Below are 5,665 nucleotides of genomic sequence, written 5' to 3' on the forward strand. Positions count from 1 at the left end.
TAGAAACATCATTGTCTGTAGAAGATATTTCTAAGACGGAAGAGGAAGTGAAAATTGCACCAGCAGAAGATACTGAAATAAGGTTGTCTGTCCAAAAAGAGGAAATTGTTGTCACCACACAAGAAAAAGAAGTCGACCAAGTGGAGATTACTGAGAAAACTCTAGAGGCAGTAGAAACTTTGCTTTCTATAGAAGACATTTCTAAAATTGAAGATGTGAAAATTGTCACCACAGAAGATGCTGAAATAAAAGCATCTGTAAAACAGGAGGAAGTAGTTGTCACCACAGAAGAAACAGAAGTTGACCAAGTGGATACAACTGAGAAAACACTAGAGGCAGTAGAAACATCGCTTTCTGTAGAAGACATTTCTAAAATTGAAGATGTGAAAATTGTCACCACAGAAGATGCTGAAATAAAAGTATCTGTCCAACAGGTGGAAAGAGTTGAAACTACACAATACACTGTTATTAGTCAAACTAAAATTGCAGTCACATCAGATGAGACAATAGAAACATCATTGTCTGTAGAAGATATTTCTAAGACGGAAGAGGAAGTGAAAATTGCACCAGCAGAAGATACTGAAATAAGGTTGTCTGTCCAAAAAGAGGAAATTGTTGTCACCACACAAGAAAAAGAAGTTGACCAAGTGGACATTACTGAGAAAACTCTAGAGCCAGTAGAAACTTCGCTTTCTGTAGAAGACATTTCTAAAATTGAAGATGTGAAAATTGTTAGCACAGAAGATGCTGAAATAAAAGTATCTGTCCAACAGGAAGAAGTAGTTGTCACCACAGAAGAAACAGAAGTTGACCAAGTGGACATTACTGAGAAAACACTAGAGGCAGTAGAAACATCGCTTTCTGTAGAAGACATTTCTAAAATTGAAGATGTAAAAATTGACACCACAGAAGATGCTGAAATAAAAGTATCTGTCCAACAGGTGGAAAGAGTTGAAACTACACAATACACTGTTATTAGTCAAACTAAAATTGCAGTCACATCAGATGAGACAATAGAAACATCATTGTCTGTAGAAGATATTTCTAAGACGGAAGAGGAAGTGAAAATTGCACCAGCAGAAGATACTGAAATAAGGTTGTCTGTCCAAAAAGAGGAAATTGTTGTCACCACACAAGAAAAAGAAGTTGACCAAGTGGACATTACTGAGAAAACTCTAGAGGCAGTAGAAACTTCGCTTTCTGTAGAAGACATTTCTAAAATTGAAGATGTGAAAATTGTCACCACAGAAGATGCTGAAATAAAAGCATCTGTAAAACAGGAGGAAGTAGTTGTCACCACAGAAGAAACAGAAGTTGACCAAGTGGACATTACTGAGAAAACACTAGAGGCAGTAGAAACATCGCTTTCTGTAGAAGACATTTCTAAAATTGAAGATGTAAAACTTGACACCACAGAAGATGCTGAAATAAAAGTATCTGTCCAACAGGTGGAAAGAGTTGAAACTACACAATACACTGTTATTAGTCAAACTAAAATTGCTGTCACATCAGAAGAGACAAAAGAAACATCATTGTCTGTAGAAGATATTTCTAAGACGGAAGAGGAAGTGAAAATTGCACCAGCAGAAGATACCGAAATAAGGTTGTCTGTCCAAAAAGAGGAAATTGTTGTCACCACACAAGAAAAAGAAGTTGACCAAGTGGACATTACTGAGAAAACTCTAGAGCCAGTAGAAACTTCGCTTTCTGTAGAAGACATTATTAAAATTGAAGATGTGAAAATTGTCACCACAGAAGATGCTGAAATAAAAGTATCTGTCCAACAGGAGGAAGTAGTTGTCACCACAGAAGAAACAGAAGTTGACCGAGTGGACATTACTGAGAAAACACTAGAGGCAGTAGAAACTTCGCTTTCTGTAGAAGACATTTCTAAAATTGAAGATGTAAAAATTGACACCACAGAAGATGCTGAAATAAAAGTATCTGTCCAACAGGTGGAAAGAGTTGAAACTACACAATACACTGTTATTAGTCAAACTAAAATTGCTGTCACATCAGAAGAGACAATAGAAACATCATTGTCTGTAGAAGATATTTCTAAGACGGAAGAGGAAGTGAAAATTGCACCAGCAGAAGATACTGAAATAAGGTTGTCTGTCCAAAATGAGGAAATTGTTGTCAACACACAAGAAAAAGAAGTTGACCAAGTGGACATTACTGAGAAAACTCTAGAGGCAGTAGAAACATCGCTTTCTGTAGAAGACGTTTCTAAAATTAAAGATGTGAAAATTATCACCACAGAAGATGCTGAAATAAAAGTATCTGTCCAACAGGAGGAAGTAGTTGTCACCACAGAAGAAACAGAAGTTGACCAAGTGGACATTACTGAGAAAACACTAGAGGCAGTAGAAACATCGCTTTCTGTAGAAGACATTTCTAAAATTGAAGATGTAAAAATTGACACCACAGAAGATGCTGAAATAAAATTATTTGTCCAACAGGTGGAAAGAGTTGAAACTACACAATACACAGTTACTAGTCAAGGTAAAATTTCTGTGACATCAGAAGAAACAATAGAAACATCATTGTCTATAGAAGATATTTCTAAGACGGAAGAGGAACTGAAAATTGCACCAGCAGAAGATACTGAAATAAGGTTGTCTGTCCAAAAAGAGGAAATTGTTGTCACCACACAAGAAAAAGAAGTTGACCAAGTGGACATTACTGAGAAAACTCTAGAGGCAGTAGAAACTTTGCTTTCTGTAGAAGACATTTCTAAAATTGAAGATGTGAAAATTGTCCTCACAGAAGATGCTGAAATAAAAGTATCTGTCCAACAGGAGGAAAGAGTTGAAACTACACAATACACTGTTATTAGTCAAACTAAAATTGCTGTCACATCAGAAGAGACAATAGAAACATCATTGTCTGTAGAAGATATTTCTAAGACGGAAGAGGAAGTGAAAATTGCACCAGCAGAAGATACTGAAATAAGGTTGTCTGTCCGAAAAGATGAAATTGTTGTCAACACACAAGAAAAAGAAGTTGACCAAGTGGACATTACTGAGAAAACTCTAGAGGCAGTAGAAACATCGCTTTCTGTAGAAGACGTTTCTAAAATTAAAGATGTGAAAATTATCACCACAGAAGATGCTGAAATAAAAGTATCTGTCCAACAGGAGGAAGTAGTTGTCACCACAGAAGAAACAGAAGTTGACCAAGTGGACATTACTGAGAAAACACTAGAGGCAGTAGAAACATCGCTTTCTGTAGAAGACATTTCTAAAATTGAAGATGTAAAAATTGACACCACAGAAGATGCTGAAATAAAAGTATCTGTCCAACAGGTGGAAAGAGTTGAAACTACACAATACACTGTTATTAGTCAAACTAAAATTGCTGTCACATCAGAAGAGACAAAAGAAACATCATTGTCTGTAGAAGATATTTCTAAGACGGAAGAGGAAGTGAAAATTGCACCAGCAGAAGATACTGAAATAAGGTTGTCTGTCCAAAAAGAGGAAATTGTTGTCACCACACAAGAAAAAGAAGTTGACCAAGTGGACATTACTGAGAAAACTCTAGAGCCAGTAGAAACTTCGCTTTCGGTAGAAGACATTATTAAAATTGAAGATGTGAAAATTGTCACCACAGAAGATGCTGAAATAAAAGTATCTGTCCAACAGGAGGAAATTGTTGTCACCACACAAGAAAAAGAAGTTGACCAAGTGGACATTACTGAGAAAACACTAGAGGCAGTTGAAACATTGCTTTCTGTAGAAGACATTTCTAAAATTGAAGATGTAAAACTTGACACCACAGAAGATGCTGAAATAAAAGTATCTGTCCAACAGGAGGAAAGAGTTGAAACTACACAATACACTGTTATTAGTCAAACTAAAATTGCTGTCACATCAGAAGAGACAATAGAAACATCATTGTCTGAAGAAGATATTTCTAAGATGGAAGAGGAAGTGAAAATTGCACCAGCAGAAGATACTGAAATAAGGTTGTCTGTCCAAAAAGAGGAAATTGTTGTCACCACACAAGAAAAAAAAGTTGACCAAGTGGACATTACTGAGAAAACTCTAGAGGCAGTAGAAACATCGCTTTCTGTAGAAGACGTTTCTAAAATTAAAGATGTGAAAATTATCACCACAGAAGATGCTGAAATAAAAGTATCTGTCCAACAGGAGGAAGTAGTTGTCACCACAGAAGAAACAGAAGTTGACCAAGTGGACATTACTGAGAAAACACTAGAGGCAGTAGAAACTTCGCTTTCTGTAGAAGACATTTCTAAAATTGAAGATGTGAAAATTGTTAGCACAGAAGATGCTGAAATAAAAGTATCTGTCCAACAGGAAGAAGTAGTTGTCACCACAGAAGAAACAGAAGTTGACCAAGTGGACATTACTGAGAAAACACTAGAGGCAGTAGAAACATCGCTTTCTGTAGAAGACATTTCTAAAATTGAAGATGTAAAAATTGACACCACAGAAGATGCTGAAATAAAAGTATCTGTCCAACAGGTGGAAAGAGTTGAAACTACACAATACACTGTTATTAGTCAAACTAAAATTGCAGTCACATCAGATGAGACAATAGAAACATCATTGTCTGTAGAAGATATTTCTAAGACGGAAGAGGAAGTGAAAATTGCACCAGCAGAAGATACTGAAATAAGGTTGTCTGTCCAAAAAGAGGAAATTGTTGTCACCACACAAGAAAAAGAAGTTGACCAAGTGGACATTACTGAGAAAACTCTAGAGGCAGTAGAAACTTCGCTTTCTGTAGAAGACATTTCTAAAATTGAAGATGTGAAAATTGTCACCACAGAAGATGCTGAAATAAAAGCATCTGTAAAACAGGAGGAAGTAGTTGTCACCACAGAAGAAACAGAAGTTAACCAAGTGGACATTACTGAGAAAACACTAGAGGCAGTAGAAACATCGCTTTCTGTAGAAGACATTTCTAAAATTGAAGATGTAAAACTTGACACCACAGAAGATGCTGAAATAAAAGTATCTGTCCAACAGGTGGAAAGAGTTGAAACTACACAATACACTGTTATTAGTCAAACTAAAATTGCTGTCACATCAGAAGAGACAAAAGAAACATCATTGTCTGTAGAAGATATTTCTAAGACGGAAGAGGAAGTGAAAATTGCACCAGCAGAAGATACCGAAATAAGGTTATCTGTCCAAAAAGAGGAAATTGTTGTCACCACACAAGAAAAAGAAGTTGACCAAGTGGACATTACTGAGAAAACTCTAGAGCCAGTAGAAACTTCGCTTTCTGTAGAAGACATTATTAAAATTGAAGATGTGAAAATTGTCACCACAGAAGATGCTGAAATAAAAGTATCTGTCCAACAGGAGGAAGTAGTTGTCACCACAGAAGAAACAGAAGTTGACCGAGTGGTCATTACTGAGAAAACACTAGAGGCAGTAGAAACTTCGCTTTCTGTAGAAGACATTTCTAAAATTGAAGATGTAAAAATTGACACCACAGAAGATGCTGAAATAAAAGTATCTGTCCAACAGGAGGAAAGAGTTGAAACTACACAATACACTGTTATTAGTCAAACTAAAATTGCTGTCACATCAGAAAAGACAATAGAAACATCATTGTCTGTAGAAGATATTTCTAAGACGGAAGAGGAAGTGAAAATTGCACCAGCAGAAGATACTGAAATAAGGTTGTC

The sequence above is a fragment of the Anomaloglossus baeobatrachus genome, chromosome 12 (genome assembly GCF_048569485.1).
Source record: "Anomaloglossus baeobatrachus isolate aAnoBae1 chromosome 12, aAnoBae1.hap1, whole genome shotgun sequence".
Classification (NCBI taxonomy): domain Eukaryota; kingdom Metazoa; phylum Chordata; class Amphibia; order Anura; family Aromobatidae; genus Anomaloglossus; species Anomaloglossus baeobatrachus.